Below are 18,927 nucleotides of genomic sequence, written 5' to 3'. Positions count from 1 at the left end.
CGGCATCATGGACTTCCCGATAGTATCATCAGCGACCGTGGACCCCAGTTCGTGTCAAAATTCTGGAAGCACCTTTTTAACATGCTCAAGGTCACTTGTAACCTCTCCTCCGCCAACCACCCACAAACTGACGGCCAAGCCGAACGAACCAATCAAACGCTGGAGCAATATCTGCGGTGCTTTCTCAGCTATCATCAGGATGACTGGGCAGATATTCTCCACTTCGCCGAATTTGCCTATAACAACTCTATCCACGCATCCACGAAAGTTACGCCATTTTATGCTTATATGGGATGTCACCCCCGGTGGTGTGTACTTGAAACCCCAGAGGTGTCCACAAATCCTTGCGTAGAGGATCGTTTGGAGAGGTTACACAAGATACAAGCGGATTTATCTACTCATCTCCAACAAGCTCAACAAACACACAAGGTTTATGCGGATCGTCATCGACTCCCATCTAGTTTTAACATTGGAGATCGGGTATGGCTACTCCAACGACACATCAAGACTACTCGCCCATACGGGAAGTTGGATTATCGGCGATTAAGTCCTTTCCGTATTATCGAAAAGATTAATGATGTCGCTTTTCGTCTTGATCTACCTCCACAACTTCGGATACATCCGGTGTTTCATAGTTCTCTCCTCGAACCCTATCAAGAAAGCACCATCCCAGGACGTATTACACAGCCTCCACCCCCGATCGATCTTAAAGATGGACCTGAGTACGAGGTTACCGCCATCCTAAATTCCAAGCTTGTTCGCAACAAGCTCTACTATCTAGTCAACTGGCTAGGATATAGTCCCAGCGAGCGTACTTGGGAACCGATAGAGAATGTCACCAATGCTCGTGCTCTTCTTGAAGACTTCCATCGTCAATATCCAGACAAACCGGGTCCTCAATCCAAAACGACTCGTTACACTCGTCGTTTTAAAGGGAGGATAGTGTCATGATATGGCAAGACTCGAACCCATGACCTTATACTACATGGGTCGAGCTCTTGACCATTAGACTATACATTGTAATACATAGAATATTATTTTCATTTATGTTTTATTATAGAAAATTGATGTATATTCCCGATTTCTCTGGAACATTCTAGAAACTTCAGGAGTATTCCTTAGAACACTATAAAAGGAGGCACAAGGCATTATTTCGAACCAAATCGGTTCAACGCCAGTCTTAAGCCTCCTAGCTACTGTACATTTTCTTCACATAATATATATCTTTTCTTATCATCACTCTCTCTCTCTCTCTCTCTTGATCTCTCTCTCCCTCCCTCTCACTCACTCTTTCCTTCTCTCGAGAGTTCTTCACCTCTCTTAGTACTAATACTTCTTTTAGTACTAATTCCTTCTCTGTCTTAGTACTGTTCCTGACAGCACCTCTCCTCCTCATAAAGGTGTACAATCATTTTGTGTGTGTGTTTGTGTCTTCCTTGTATGTTCGGCCGTCTTGTGACGAGGGAGCGTTCGGGCTTGCCCATGCACCTCTCCTCCTCATAATGGCGTACGAGCATTTGTGCATGTGTTTTGTGTCTTCCTCGTACGTTTGACGTCTTGTGACGAGGGAGCGTTCGAGCGTGCCCATGCACCTCTCCTCCTCATAAAGACGTACGGACATTCGTGTTTGTGTTATCGTCCCCTTGTGCGTTCATGTTGCGTGCTCATCTTGCTTGTACCCATTTGGTCACTTGGCTCGGAAGATCGACGAGTCGTTATGAACGAGAGCCACCGGCCTCACAAAACAAAGGGCAACGAGACCTTGCTTGGGAAGGGTTCGGGAAGTAGTATTGTCGTAAAGCAAACCTCGGGTCTTCTCTATCCCTTGAGTACTCCCTAGTCCAAGACCCCCGTGATCCTGCCCAAGTAACACACGTGCACGAAACTTCGCGACATAAATTGGTGAACCCGACGTGAAAGGGCGGCAAGGGAGAACCAAGATACGAGGAGGAGAACTCGCTGAAGCGATGGCAGCGGCGGTGGACAGCTTGGTAAATGCCCAAGAAGGCATCACCGGCCTAGACTGGGCCATAGAGACGGACGGTGGTTAGCACAACGGGTCGGTTCAATGGAAGAGATATCACGAGCTACTTGGATGCCTATAAGGCCGAAATGCGTATGTGAAACGTCCCCGAAGATAGGCGGCTAACCGGATTCGCTAGAGTGGTAACGCCGAGTATCCACGCGGAGGTACTCGAGATCCAAGAGGACTGTTGCAATTGGGTAGAGTTCGAAGAAAGACTCCTCGAGAAGTACGGCCTTGATGACTCACTCAGAATTTCGAAAAGAGATCTAATGGAGTGGGTTGACCTTCCCGGCAAGGGGAGAAATACTATGGTACTTTTACAAGAATTTGAGAAGTGCTTCGTGCGACTCTCAACGCTCGATAGGATGGTGCTTGACACAAGCAAGGTCCTACTATTCATAAAGATTGTTGATGCACGAGATCGAGAGAAGGTGGGGTCCCTCCTCGAAACTGATGATGGGCTTACGACGGATTGGGCTATGGTAAAACGGGTTTGTAGCCGCTTCGATAAGAGAAGGGAATGGAATGATGGGTCTCCGTTAAGCGGCTACGGCTAAACATCCACAGGCTCCATTAATGAGACACACGAACCCAGGGGTGGTAGAATACCTCAAGAAAGAGAGCAAGCAAATGCAAGGTTCGTCCCCGAGAGAAACGTGGTGACGAGCTCACAAGATGGTGCGAGATCTCCAAATAGCGCAAGCTAGGATAGAGAGTGGCGGCCCTCAAGATCGACGTCCCCCGTTCGCACAAAGATGTATGTGGTGCGACAACCCCGACCACCTACGAAGGGAGTGTGGAGACTTTCAAGAGGCCCTAAGAAAGGATATTGTCTATCTTTGGAACAATAGGGTCTATTCGACGGAGACAAGGCGCCCCTTGGGATTCAATCAAGGCCGAGGGGGCATGAGAAGGCTAATGGAGGAGGCCTAAGCACGACATGTTGAAGCCGTCCACTACTCGGCGTCAGCTGGGATCCGAGTGGGGAAAGAGGTGAGGAGGCAAGAGGAGAAAGAGTTTGACTTTTGGCCGGCAATCCTTGGAAGCCTCTCTAAGGGGAAGTTCAAAAGAGAAGAAGCGGACGAAGCGGAAAGAAGGGTCCAAGAAGCAACCGGGTGGAAGGATCTGGTGGAAGAAAAGACAGGCTTAGTGGAAGCCGTTTGCCAAAACTACGAAGTAATGGTAGAAGAGAAGAAGGTAGGAAATGACGAGGGAGCCGGTCCATCAAGGAAATAAGACGCTCGAGGTGCACGAAGAAGGGAAGAGCCAAACCTGTCTCAAGCACGCGACGAAATATGGAAAGAGAAGGGGAACCCCCCTAACTTCAAGCTTTGCTCGGAGATCGAACAAGCAACAGACTTGAAGACGGTAGTGGAGGATAGGATCCTCGATAGTCGCGTAGAGTTTAATCTACGAGAGGTCCTCGAAATTGCCAAGAAAGAATTCCACGAGGTCATCATCGACCTAATGAAGAGAAAGCAGCTCTAGACAGAGCAAGAAGTGGCAAAGCCCGCGATTGTAAATGCATTGTCAACTGAGGTTCCCGAGGAAGACGAAGATTATGCGGACAGTCACTACACGAGGCCGCATTGGGCGAGAGCGACAACGGAGACACCGGTACGGGTCGGAGATGTAAAAGAGCCGGTTGTAGCATTGATCGACCATGGCTTTGAGATCAACCTTATGTCCATGGACTTTTATAGAAAGGGAAAGTGGCCGATCAACACGAAGCACGGGTGGAAGATTAGAGCGGCAACCCGAGCAACCGAGGAGCTATACGGGGCTTGCCCGAATGTACTTGTGAAGGTGGAGGACGTAGAAATAGATCAACATTTCTTTGTTCAAGAGACGTCCTCGCACCCGGTCATCTTGGGTGAACCATACATCACGGCGGTTCGCATGGAGACGAAGGTGCTAGACAACGGGTCGGCATATGCGAGGGTCAAGAGCCAAGATGGGAAGCATTTGGTCCAATTCCTTACGGTGAGGCCCAACCATGAGCGCAATCGAGCCTCCCTCAAAGGGGATAGCCGAGAGGATTTTTTATTCGGGCTATTAAAGAGTGGGGCCGCAATAGCCCAAGGCAAACGAAGACCCTAAACGCTTGTAAAACTATTAAATGTAATAGGAAACAATTTTGGTTCTCCGAAAATGGAGCTTGTAAAATTACTAGTTTAAGTGATAGAGATAAGTCTAGGGCCAAGAGATACGAAAGGTATCTCAAACAATGTAACTTATTGGGGGAAGATAACACCATAAACAACGCCATGGAGGCGGTCTCGTTCGACGACACTCTCAGAGAGATGGAGAGGGTAGTCATTTCGGGCCTCAATGAAGACAAGGTAATTCCAGTCAACTCAGTTGACATATACACCGCCATCGAAGAGCTTGGGCGGTTGATTGAGGAAGCGAGGACAGTCAAGGTGCAAACAAAGTACAAGACCGTGGACAAGAAGGTGAAGCATGTGGCTGCCCCATTGCCTAATGATAGTTGGGATCGGATAAAGGGGGTAGCGGCGGATCCTAGCTTGCGGGACCCATGAGGCATAGGGCACCGGTTCACCGACGAGACGCGACAGAAGCTCCAGATTGGTGGGGGTGGCTTCCTATTGCCTAGGGAGGAGGAAAGATCTAGAAGGATGATCGAAAGCCACGGAAGGGATTTCGCCTTCTCGTCGGGTGAGATAGGGTGTGTAAACCCTAAGATCTGGAGCCAATGGTGATCTTTATGGTGCCGCATGTACCGTGGAACATCAAGCCAATCCCCGTTCCGAGAGCTCACATCCCGAAGTTGATTGAGCTACTCAAGGAAAAGATTGAAATGGGTATCCTCGAGCCATCAACCGCCCCATACTCGAATCGGTGGTTCACTGTGCCAAAGAAGAACGACACATTACGCTTCATCCAGGACCTACAACCTATTAATCAAGTGACAATTCGAAATGTTGGGGTCAGACCGAGTGTTGACGAATTCGCCGAGGCCTTCACTGGAAGGTCTATTTATTTGATCGGTGATCTATACTCATGGTATGATCAATTCCAACTAGTTGTGGAGAGTAGGGACATCACAACGATGCGGACCCCTATCGGCCTAGTGCGAATGTGTACCTTGCCACAAGGAGGCACTAACTCTGTAGCCCACATGGTAAATGCAATGAACAAGGTATTGAGAGATTGCATCCCCGACATCACCATGTCGTTCCTCGATGACATCCCCATAAAAGGGTGCTCTGAAGCGGAGTAAGATGAAACCTTGGACAAGGATGGGTGCAGACGTTTTGTGGCATATCACATCTCCGATTGCGAGAAGGTTCTACAAAGACTCGAAGATGCACGCTTGACCTTCTTGGGTGAGAAATTGGCATTCGGCCAACCGGAGATCCTTGTGGTGGGACACTTGTGCGGGGCGTACGGACAGAAGTCGTCCCCGGCAAAGGTGGACGCCATCACAGACATGAGGGAAGAATGTAAATCGCAAACAAAGGTGAGGCGATTTCTTGGTGCTTGTGCATTCTACCAATCTGGATCCCGCACTATGCTCACCTAGCCGAGCCCTTGTATGGGCTACTCAAGAAGGGTCAGAAGTTCAATTGGGAGGAAGAGCACACAGAGGCAATGAAGAGGCTCAAAGGAATGTTGGTAGCAGCACCAGCTTTATGAAAAGCCGTATACACGGAAGGGGTGCCCATCTACGTGACGGTAGATACGAGTCCAACAGGGATCGGATGGGTCATAAACCAAGAAGGAGAGGATGGTACACGCTACGCCATCCGGTTCGGAGCCAAGGTCTTAAGCGAGCGACAACGAGGATACGCCCAAGTAAAACGTGAGCTTTGGGGTATTGTGTCTGCAGTAAAGGCGGATAAAGATTACCTAATCGGGTCAGAGGTGGTAATAGAGACGGATTGCCTTCCAATCCTAAGGATGGTTTCGGGATGTGCAACACCCAACCTAGCTATGCTAAGGTGGATTGCTTACATCAAATCAATGAACCCAGAGATTCACCACATTTTAGGGAAGAACAATGTCATGGCAGATATGCTATCGAGGGCAAGATTCGAGGGCAAACGCGACATGGTGTCTGAAGATGAGGATGTCGCTCTTGACTTCTTTAAGACAACCCAAGCGTCTATAGATGATCAAGATGTGCGAGTACTCCATGCCTTCAATGAAAGTGAATATGAAGGGGAGTGGCTACACATTGGCAAGTTCTTAAGCTCAATGACAGTGGATAGTTCATGGTCGAAGCAGGGAGCACAGAGAGTCCGAAAGAAAGCGTACAAGTACTTCCTACGAGGGGGATTCCTCTGGAGGCACCCAAAGAGAAGGACGGGGACGCCACAACGAGTGGTCATAAAGGAAGAAGACCAGACAACATTGGTGTTTGAGTTCCACGAGAGTCCTTGGGCGGGCCTTAGAGGAACGTGGGCAACATTTGAGAAGTTAAAGGAGAAGTATTGGTGGCCGGGAATGTACAAGGATGTCGCCCATTTCGTGGGGACGTGTGAAAGCTGCCAGATACACTCCAACATACATTGTCGTAGTGTATTCCACACACTACGTGAAAACTATAAAATAATATATCCGATTTTAGATACATATAAATAAATAAATAATATATCAAAATATTTATCACGTGCATAGGGCAAGATTCAAACCCTGCACCTCCACGTAGATAAACCTCAACTTTACCATTGTAATAACTTATCTTTAGTGTTATACATATAGATTTAATACGTATAAGACCTTTATTTACACATACCTTTATTAAAAGGTAAAAATCATGTATCCTTTAGGGTGTGAATATTTTATTTACACGTGACATTAAAAGTGACTCATGCACATCTAGCGTGCATGAGCCCTATACTTAGGAAATGACAAAGCATCACATGCACATTTAGTGTGCATGGACACTTTTGGTGAGAAAGCATGAAGCCATGCTTAGCCTCTTCCATCTTTATATAAGGAGGAGAGAAATATGTATAAGGTTGTTGATTAATATACAAGGATTAATCAATCTAATATATTCGTGGGATTCACGAATTTTGCCATCTAAATTACTCTTATAATCTAAATATTGTTTTAAATACACTAAACTCGTGGGATTCACGAGATTGCAATCTTACTTCTCTTTCTACTACTCATAACTAGCTTTAAGTTGTATTCCTCTTCCTCCTAGTCCAAAACCTCGGCGGTTCCCACCCGACTCACGCAGCGATCCGGAGCCGAAAGGCACGACAACGCCATAGGGACGAGTTGCACCCGACCTACCCACTCACCATACACTTCAAATGGATGGTGGATTTGGTTTCGATGCCGATGGGAGTGGGCCAAGTGAAATATTTGGTGCTAGCAAGAGAAGACCTAACAAACCAAGTAGAAGGGCGAGCCTTAGCAAACAAAACGACGGCGGGAGTGTGTAAATTCTTACTTGAGGATGTCATATGTCGGTACGGATGTGTGGGAAAGATAGTGGCCGACAGAGGAGAGCTGAACGCTCACGAAGCTACAAAGCTCTTTGACCGACTTGGAGTGAAGCTCTCTCTCACGACCGCTTATAACCCGGAGGCTAATGGAAAGATAGAACACGGACACGGGCCTATCGTAAAAGCCATTGTACGATCTTGTGATGGGCGAGTCTGGAATTGGTCTCGGTTACTACCTTATGCCTTGTGGGCCGATAGAACAACTCATAGCTCAGTTACAGGTTTCATGCCAGCTGAACTCATGTATGGACAAAAGCTAGTGATGCCCATTGAAGACACAATCACTTCATGGGTAGCGATGCCATGGGAAAACGAGATGAGTCGAGAAGAGCTTCTAGCCACAAGGATAAGGCGACTTGAGAGAAGACCCGAAGACTTGGAGTTGGCAAAGGAGAGGTTAGACGCGGCTAGGCTAAGTAACAAAGCCCGATTCTTTCGACAAGACACACCGACTGCGCCCTCGGAAGATCGAAGAAGGAGACTGGGTGATTGTATATGATAGTAGTCTCGACAATCAACATAGGTCGATGCGGAAATTCACAAAGCGATGGTTCGGGCCGTACGTGGTAACGAGTGCAAACGATAATGCTACCTACCACCTCGTTGAACTCGATGGGTCTAAGCTGGCAGTACCAATCAGGGAAGAAATTTTCAAAAACGACACGATAGGGAGCCAAACCTCGATGACCTTGACGAAGATAAAGGCGAGCAAACAACAAGCCGGGTCAATGAGGAGGAGGAAATGAACTATTGACCACCCTCAGCCCGCCATTCTTGGCACATACCGGAGGACGTGCGGTTTGGTGGGGGTGGATGTCGTGATGTGACGTGCTCGAGAGTGGGAAAAACCGGCGAAAGGGGGGGGTCAAAAATGTGCATGTGCAATGTCTGTGCACACAAAAGCGATTTATTGTGCATATGCAAAATAAAAAGGAAAAGAAAGGGGGAAAAGGAGGTATAGAAGCTCGTGCAAAAAGTAAGAGAGAGGAGAGATAAAAGGTAGAGGGGAGACAGGCTATGAATTTATAGAGATAGAATTATATATTATATAAGAGAGAGTTAGTGGGCTAGTGGACAGTCACATTGACTACTAGCTAGAGGTGCACGGTTTGAATTTGGACTTACAGTGCAACGTGATTTAAAGAATTTTATTCCTTTTTCATTGAAGACAAATTTGGCGACCCCCCCTTCTTTTTTCTCCTATAAAAGGAGGTCGAGGGGGGCTCATTCGGGAGAACGTTTTGGGAGGAGGAGACTATCGTCAATTTTCCTTCGAAGCTCTTCATCTCCTTATTCACCACTTCTCTTCATCTCATACCCCTTCATCCCCTCATCGCCACGTGCTCATCTTCTTCGCGTCGGCACTCGAAGTGCTCGTGAGCCCAAGCTTCGTTGGTACGACGTTGCTCCGCCCCGTTCGTCGTTGCGAGCCCATGTGCTCGTCATTCGAGTAGTCGTGGTTCGTTGGGATTGGCATTTTGGTAGTGCTCGTGTGTTCATCTTCACTGTGTTCAGATTTTCTTTTGTCTCTAAGGGCATTTAATACTTATGTTTTGATTGAGCTTGTGGTTAACTATAAGTTGTCATTGTAAACAAAACCCTATTTTATAAACGGTCCTCTTGCGTTGGAATCGAACACGTATTTATCTCTTTGATCGATATCATACGTGTTTCTTTCTCTCCTTCTTTCTTTATTCGTGTCTTCCTTGTACGTTTGGCCGTCTTGTGACGAGGGGACCGTTCGGGCTTGCCCATGCACCTCTCCTCCTCATAAAGGCGTACGAGCATTTTGTGCGTGTGTTTGTGTCTTTCTTGTACGTTCGGCCGTCTTGTGACGAGGGGACCGTTCGGGCTTGCCCATGCACCTCTCCTCCTCATAAAGGCGTACAAGCATTTGTGTGTGTGTTTGTGTCTTCCTTGTACGTTCGGCCGTCTTGTGACAAGGGGACCGTTCGGGCTTGCCCATGCACCCCTCCTCCTCATAAAGGCGTACGAGCATTTTGTGCGTGTGTTTGTGTCTTTCTTGTACGTTCGGCCTTCTTGTGACGAGGGGACCGTTCGGGCTTGCCCATGCACCTCTCCTCCTCATAAAGGCGTACGAGCATTTGTGTGTGTGTTTGTGTCTTCCTTGTATGTTCGGCCGTCTTGTGACAAGGGGACCGTTCAGGCTTGCCCATGCACCTCTCCTCCTCATAAAGGCGTACGAGCATTTGTGTGTGTGTTTGTGTCTTCCTTGTATGTTTGGCCATCTTGTGACGAGGGAGCGTTTCGGGCGTGCCCATGCACCTCTCCTCCTCATAAAGACGTATGAGCATTTTGTGCGTGTGTTTGTGTCTTCCTTGTACGTTCGGTCGTCTCGTGACGAGGAACCGTTTCGGGCTTGCCCATGCACCTCTCCTCCTCATAAAGGTGTACGATCATTTTGTGCGTGTGTTTGTGTCTTCCTTGTACGTTCGGCCATCTCGTGACGAGGGAGAGTTCAGGCTTGCCCATGCACCTCTCCTCCTCATAAAGGCGTATGAGCATTTGTGCATGTGTTTTGTGTCTTCCTCGTACGTTCGACGTCTTGTGACGAGGGAGCGTTCGGGCGTGTGCCCATGCACCTCTCCTCCTCATAAAGACGTACGGACATTCGTGTTTGTGTTATCGTCCCCTTGTGTGTTCATGTTGCGTGCTCATCTTGCTTGTACCCGTTTGGTCACTTGGCTCGTGCGGTGATCTCGGAAGGTCGACGAGTCGTGATGAACGAGAGCCACCGGCCTCACAAAACAAAGGGCAACGAGACCTTGCTCAGGAAGGGGTCGGGAAGTAGTATTGTCGTAAAGCAAACCTCGGGTCTTCTCTATCCCTTGAGTACTCCCTAGTCCAAGACCCATGTGGTCCCGCCCAAGTAACACACGTGCACGAAACTTCGCAACACCGGATCGGCTAAAGAAGCCAAGCGCCGGATCGAATGAAGACCAATTAGCTAGGCCGAGTCTGATGGAATCTGACAAGCCATTAGGGGCCTATATTCCTATTGAAGTAAATAGGAATATTATAGGTTTTTAGTGTTAGGCTCATTTAATGATCACTCAAGTCCTCGTGAGTACTTGTTATCCCATTGTCAAGGCTTGTATTTAAAGTGATCTCTCTCTCTCTCTCTCTCACTGTATAACTCCATTCTCTGTGTTTACCTAACTATTGTATGTCACTCAGCATAGCCGACTGTGTTGTTAACTCGCAAGGTTCTGCACATATTCTTTTACATGGTATTAGAGAGTGAGGGTTGAGAATCCTTTGCAAACCAACCGAAAAACGAAAGACGACACAAAGACATTCCTTTCTTTCGAAACAACAGGAACATGGACAGAGGCATGGGAAACTTCCTTTTGAAAGAGACAATTGATAGAAGCAACTACGCATCATGGTCATATAAGTTGAACCAGTACCTACTCAGACATGGGTACTGGAGTTATGCCGAAGTAGCTAATGATGCAGCACCAGATTCGACACATAGAGATTTTCCGGCCTGGGAATAGGCAGCTAGCGGAGTTCTTTACTTCTTTGCATCTAGTGTGAGAGAGTAGCTATTGAGCCACATCCGGGGTGCCAAGACACCAAAAGATGTGTGGGCAAATCTCAAAAGGGATTTCACCACCAACACAACGACCAGGAAGCTGCAGCTCAGCAATGTCCCACAGAAAGATTTTTCTGTGGCCGATGACACAGTGGAGATCTGTGATTCCCTTGCCTCCATCAACATGATCGTCGAGGAGGAAGAAATAGTGCAGGTTTGCCTCAAAGGGCTGGCGTCTAGATTCGAATCATTCTGAACGATAGTCTACACAAGAGAGGATATGCCATCCTTCTTCGAGTTGCAGTCGATGCTTCTCATTCAAGAGAACCACGTGGGTGCATCAATGAGTACGCACACCGACAACAAGATGTTGTAGACGGAGGCAGATCGGCCCTGTGGTTGTGGTGGACATGGTGGGTTGGTATGCAATGGTGATGGCTGACAAGAGCAGAACCAAAGGCATAGAGGAAATGCTGACAACAATTCTGGACCCTCCACAAGTAGGGGGAGTCAAGACGGTGTCGGAAGTCGGCAAGGAAAGTCCGCGACAGACTGTTGGTCCTATGGCCAGAAGGGCAATAGAGAGAGCAAGTGTTGGAAGAAGTGCGCCGATTCGGACTGAACCGGCGTGTGCAGATAGGCGTCAAAGATCACGCTACGTCGAAGGTTTAGGGCATGTTGGAACGGGCCAATCCTTCATAATGAAGCATAAATCCAACTCGATGGTGGCGAGCACCTCGAAATCAAAGGATGCGTGGTATGTGGACTTTGGTGCATCGAACCACATGACGAACCATGAAGAATGGTTCTCCTATCTCGAGAAGTCGGAGTAGCCGGGGATCGTCGAAACAAGCGATGATACTCGTCACCCTATTGAACATATCAGAGATGTCCCACTGAGCCGTGTCGGCTAGAAAGGGATCATGAGGAACGTCCTCCACGTCTTGACAATTACCAAAAACTTGGTGTCGGTCGGAGAGATAGTCGACCAAGGAATGCAAGTTTAGTTAACTTATGGGTGCTTCATCGAAGAAGAAGGAAAGATCATCGGGCAAGGGCACCGAGAAGGGAGGATGTTTATCCTTGAAATGAAAGACATCGGCACCGCTATGTTCTCCAGGGGGAAAAAGCTCAAATCAGATATCGACTTGTGGCACAAGTGGTTCGGCCACATGAACTTCATGCAGCTTCGATAAATGCAAACAAAGAACATTATTTTCGGTCTGCCGAAATTTAGTGGTTAGAATGGCCAAGTCTGCAAAGCCTATCAACTCAAGAAGCAACACCAACTTCCATTCCCCAACAAGCGTAATCCGAGCCATAACAAGCTTGATTTAATCCATTCATATGTGTGGGGTCCAACAATGAACGTAAGTATCAGTGGGAGTTGTTACTTCGTAACCTTCATCAATGACTACACTCAGTACTCCTGGGCATATGCTTGATCAAGAAGAAAGACGATTTCTTCTCCTATTTTCTCAAGGTGAAGAGCCTTGCTAAACGGGAGATCGGAAGGAAGATCAAGTGCCTTAGGACTCATGGTGGAAAAGAGTACTTTTCCGACCAATTCTCGAGCTATCTATAGAAGGAGGGAATCCGCCGCGAATTCTCTTGTAGATACAGACCGGAGGAAAACGGAGTGGTCGAGAGGAAGAATCAGACGATAGAGGAAGCGGGTTTGAGGAGAATCATATGCCGAAGTTTTATAGGGCCGACGCGGTCATGACGGTTGTTTACCTGCAGAATCAGATATCTGCAAATGGAGGAGTGTCACCACATGAACTCTAATTCGGGGGAAAGCCGAATTTGGGACACTTGAGGGTGTTCGATGTCATGAAAATCTGCCTATAAGTGTGGATCGTGAGGCGGAACCGTCGGGGTTTCTGGACCGGAAGGATTTAGGGCTTAACGCTTAATACACTTTAAGCTTAAAGACGAGAGATTTCCCTCTAATAAGAGTAAATTGGTAGTATAAGAGATCGAATAATCGTTAATTACATTTATACATAAGCAAATCTTCAAGTAGGAGATTATGCGAGATTGAATAATACTCAATTATTCTTATAAGTAAGAAGGATTAGAGTAAGCAAGCATGAATAACACTTAATTTTACTTATACATAAGAAAAGTTTAAAGAAAGAGATCATGAGAGAGGAAACATAGAAAGCTTTTTATTACTAAATCATCACTATAATGGATCTATTTTGTTACATGATTTTTTTTCTATCCCCTTTTAGGGTATAAAAGTATGAGAGAGGAAACATAAATCTTTTCTTCTTCAAATCCCCCCCCTTCTTCTTAAAATAAGCTCTTATTTATAGGTTTAGGATTGCTTTCTTCTTTCCTTTCTTTCTTTTTCCCAAAAAAGTTTCTCTATATGAGTCGACTTTTCTTTTTATCACTATTTCTGTTCCGTAACGTCAAATCTTACATGCAAGCTACTCTTAGAAAGCTATGTCTATTAGCTTTCTTATGCATCTTTCCTTTTCTAATTTGGACATTGGAGGAGAAAATTATGAGCTTTTTACTCGACCTTGCTCCTCATATCCACGGTTAGGTTTTCTTTTCCTATCTTTTTCTCTATTTTTGTCTACTTTCAAAAACCGCTTCTAACTTTTTATCCTTTCATTTATTATTATAGTTGATTTAACAACATTAGTTTATTTGGACTTCTATTTTATTCTCTTTTGAGGGTGGTTTCACACTATGTGTCGAAAACACCACGACATTGGCAACATCTCATATGTGCACGTGCCAAAGGAGAAGAGGAGGAAGCTAGATGCAATGACCAAGAAGTGCATTCTAGTTGGCTACTCAGATGAGCAAAAGGGTTAGAAGTGCTATAACCCCCGAACGAAACAAGTCTGAATTAGTCAAGATGTCGTGTTCAACGAATTGGCTACGTGGTACTTGCCTCCGTCTCCAACTCCCAATAACTCCATTCCAAATTTTGAGGATGAGGCTAGTGAGGCCGACATGCCCCTGAACGAGGAAATTGGCACTCTAGAGAAGAGTCTGATCTCACTCCACCTAAGTGGGCCAAATGAGGAGTTGAGCTGAAATGGCCAGCCGGATGATGACCCGACAAGGAGTGAAGACTTGGTCGTGCACTCCTTGCACCACGAGCCGAGGAGACGGCTTACACACAAGGAGAAGGGGAAGATGAAGATGTTGGAATACGGAATAGAGACCGATGCTAGGAGTGAAGATGGACCTCCGAAGATGAGGTTAGAGTTGGCCAAGAGGGCCTTGAAATCAACGACGTAGAAGTTGCACCGATCAACCTACCAGAAGAACCTTGTAATTCGATATGGGTACAATGAATATATGGCGCATCATTATGCGTATATGGCTAAGGGGGTGGAACTGCGTGAGCCGGAGAACTATGCGGAAGCGGCGAAGGACGTGAATTGGTGTGCCGCTATGGAGGAAGAGATGCACACATTGGCGTAGAACGAAACACGGGACCTGGTTGACGCCCCCAAGGGTGTGAAGCCGATCGGATGCAGGTGGGTGTACAAGGTAAAGTACAACGCCAACAACTCCGTCAATTGATACAAGGCCTGACTAGTGGCCAAAGGCTACGCGCAACAACATGTCATAGATTACGAGGAGACATTCATGTCATAGCAGCAGCCAGGGGATGGCACTTGCACCAAATGGATGTGAAGAATGTGTTCCAACAAGGAGAACTTCAAGAGTGGGTGTACATGGTGCAACCTCCCAGACTCCAGTCCGGATTGGACACGTCAGTCGTTTGTCGACTGAAGAAGTCCCTTTATGGACTAAAGCAAGCCTCGCGTGCTTGGAACATGAAGATCACGCATTGACTGCGTCGGATGGGGTTTGGTCCGTCGAATTCAGACTTGTCACTGTTCATCCGATAGGGTTGGCATAGGCTAGTAAGTATTCTACTTTATGTTGATGACCTAGTCATCGTTGGTGCCGACCTAGAGGAAATTGGCCACGTAAAGTCCTAGCTAGTTGCATCATTCGACATGAAGGATCTGGGGAACCTTCGTTACTTCCTTAGGATCGAAGTGATCCGCAACCCCTGAAGGTATACTTATCAACCAAAGGCATTATGTGTTGAGTATGCTCTTCGAGTTCGGGATAACGGTTTATAAATCTGCGTTTGGACAAAAACATCAAGCTTCTCCAAGATTCGATAATGACGTGTGACCCGACATAGTTTTGACAAATTGTTGGAAGCCTTATATATATTACCATCACCCGTCCAGACATCAGCTATTCGGTCGTCTTGGTTAGTCAGTTTATGTCACAGTCAACGATCGAACACCTTCAATGCACACAAAGGATCTTACGATATGTAAACGGCACCAAGGACAAGGCATTGTTATATCGGACTCGTGTTGCCGAGAAATTAGTCGACTACACAGATGCTGACTGGGCTGGAAATGCCAACGATCGCAGGTCAACATCTGGTTTTGCATTTTCCCAAGGAAGCGATATGATCACTTGGAGCAACAAAAAGCAGCCAGTAGTTACACTAAGGCCGAATACAAAGGAGCGGTTGTTACAACATGCGAAACCATCTGGCTACTGAGGGATTTGCAAGTGAAGGTGTCCGAGCCGACAACAATATATTGTGACAACCTCATCAACATCCAACTCACTAAGAACCCCATCTTCCACGCACAGACAGAGCACATGGAGGTGCGCTATCATTTTTTCCATGAGCGTGTCCCTCCGATGAAGTGGAACTCCTGGTGTATGTCTGGATGGAACGACAAACCGCCAATATCTTTAGGGTGGAAGCATGCTACAATGTGCCAACTTTTGGCCAAAAATTTAGCACTAAATCGAGGAAGAAAATAAACATAAAAATTTGACAATAAAACAATTACTGTAGAAATAGTGGATCATCATCCATTGAATGAGGTTTGAATTCAAATAAAAAATTCAATACGAATGTACAAAGATATTATAGGTCTCAAGGCCGTATTTAATACATTAACTATCGAAGTGTCCCAAGGCCGTATTTAATACATTAACTATAACTTCATTCTCCTAGGTAGAGTTGTACGAAATCAGACTCGAAGAATATCTCGAACGTGTCAGTTGATCAGTCTCTCTCTCTCTCTCTCTCTCTCTCTCAAAGTTGTTAGTCATATAGTGACAAAAAGTTAGAAATCAATTGCATGTATATTACCTATCTCTCTTTCTCTCTTGCTCTCTCTCACTCCACCTTTGATTCTCTATTTCCCCACATTGTTCTTGTTGTGTTCCCTCTGTGCTTGATTTTTCTTGTTGTTTCCCTACGATCTTTGAACTCTGTATACACAGAGATTGTTGTTTCCCCTCTATGCTCATTGTTCTTATTGTTTCCCTACTGACTTCTTCTTTTTCTCTTAACTCTGTGTATGCTCATTTGTCTACTCTGCACGGCCTCGTCAACGAACTCTTGCATATAGGTGATTTCCTCAGCATGGTGTGCTCCCAAGGTGAAGACATCAACACGGTGTGGTACCTCTGCCTCGACCTTGGCTTGCATCGTTCCATCCACAACTTGTACGACCTCTAGGTATTCTCTGTGCTGCATTTACATTTTAGGGTTTGATTATTCATATTCTCTATGTTGCATGTCCAATTGGTATGTTTTCGTATTCTTTATGTTTCATGTCCGATTGTTTTTATTTTGTGTGTGTTTGACATGGATGAGTTTTTGTCCAATTGTTTTTATTTTGTGTGTGTTTGACATGGCTTGTATATGCAACTTAGATTGAGTTGGCTATTATGATTTGTTGGTTGTTGATGGTATTTTGATGAGTTTTCTTCTTGTGCACGCATATTCTTTCAACAAGAATAATGAAGACCAGGGAAATGACGAGAAGGACACCCATAAAGAAGGCATTGGTGAAAGAGAAAGTGAAGACACCAGTGAAGGAAATAAAAAGGACGCCTATCAAAGAAAGCAAGAAGACACCCACAAGAGAAAGGGTGACGAACTCATCAACTCAGAGGAAGAAGATGTGCCACTCCATCATTTGAGCCACACCTCTCGGATGGCGTTATTTCCTTCGAGCACGACCTGAAGTTTATGAAGAGCTGAGAGAGTGGTTGATAAAAACCTAGGGGTCACCGCATCCCGATACAAGGCGAGGATTCCACATAAGTGGGTTGAAGAAGGAATATGTGAACTTATTGAAGACGAGATATGAACACGTTTATGATACTAATCAAATCTGTAACAATGAGGTGGGTACTGTTTTTGCACATGCATTTGCAGACGACACCACTCATCCGATTCGGCATGTCGGCAATGTCCCATTCAGGAAAGAAGGTGGACAAACTTGTATGAAAAATGTCTTGCATGTACCCACCATAACAAAGAATTTGGTATCGGTCGACCAAATTGTGGAGCAAGGGATGCGAGTTCGATTCAACCAAGGTGGTTGCTTCATCGAGAAGGAAGGTCGACTAATTGCTCATGGTCGAAGGGAAGGTTGAATGTTTATCCTTGAGTCAAACGAGGTGAAATCGGTGAAGTTTGCAAAGGCCTCAAACCCGACACCGACATAGAGCTATGGCATAAAAGAATCGGCCATATCAATCTCAACAAACTCAAGACGATACAATTGTAAGGAGTCGTCATTGGGCTCTCGACCATCAAAGAGAAAGAGATTGACAGAGTATGTGAAGCATGCCAATTCGGCAAGAAACATCGGCACCCGTTCCCGAAGGATGACATAGTCGGGTCGATCCGGCTTTCGTAAGTCTTCGAACCATTCTTGATGAGACGTCATATGGTTCGAAGCACCGGAGTCGACGAACCATACATCTTCCGGCCTAGAGGCACTAGTTGAAGTAGAAGCCGACATAAAATTTTCTCTATGTCTCATCACGAACATTCCTCCATGATCGTCATAGTCGGAGTTGGTGGCGTAATTGGTGAGTTGTCGGCTAGTGGAAGCCGACTCATGCATCTTCTTTCGGCACTCTTCTTTATGATGGCCGATTTTGCAGCAATATCCGTATTCGATCAAGGTTTGTCGATTCAGACCGGTATGGAAGCTCCCCCTTCTTCCGAAGGTTCCTCGATAGCTTTCGTCTTGTTGCCGAAATTGGGAGTTGTTTTCGTAAGTTGGACCTCGTCCGCCTCGTCCTTGGCTGAATCGGCCTCTTGCTCGGTCATGTCCTCTTCCTCCGTTCGAATGCGTGTAGAGCATGTGGCCTTCCGAGGCATTGCTCCTTGTTCGAATATGGTTTTCTTCAACCAACAACATGGATTGAAGATCGAAGAAAGAGGGAGGATTCTCCTTGCTAGTATGGCGGTCCTCATCATGTTGAACCGTGGTGCAAGGCCGCCAAGGCATATTTGCACCATCTCATCATCATCCACATTGACGCTTATTGAGCCAAGCGAGTCACAAAGCTCCTTGATCTTCAAGGTGTAGTTAGTGATGGACATATCCCTTTGTTGGATGTTGTTCAACTCATGGCAGAGTTGAAGCTTTCGTGTAGTGGTGTTGGCCGCGAAAATCTTCCATAGATTCTCCCACGCTTCCTTCGGCTTCTCGAATGTAACCATGCATGTGATCATGAACACATGTCGCCAAGCAATACATCACTCAGCTTGCCGCTTGCTCCCATGTTGAGTAGTCGGCATCTTTTGGGTCGGGTCGATTTTCTTATGCTCCTTTGATGTAGCTCCAATATCCTTGACCGACAAGGTATTGGTGCATCTTGTACTCCCAAGATGCAAAGTTGTTTCGATCCAACTTCTCGCTAGGGAGAGCGCTCCCCATTTGAGTATTCATTGGCGATGAAGCTTTCTTTCTTATTTTCCTTCTCTCTTGAACACGAGCTATGTAGTCTCACTACGATAGCAATGA

Source organism: Azolla caroliniana, unplaced genomic scaffold (assembly GCF_043228905.1).
Source record: "Azolla caroliniana isolate FFs.n. ecotype wild unplaced genomic scaffold, voAzoCaro1.0.p SCAF_13, whole genome shotgun sequence".
In the NCBI taxonomy this organism is placed as follows: Eukaryota; Viridiplantae; Streptophyta; class Polypodiopsida; order Salviniales; family Salviniaceae; genus Azolla; species Azolla caroliniana.
Note: the sequence above shows the minus strand (reverse complement) of the source record.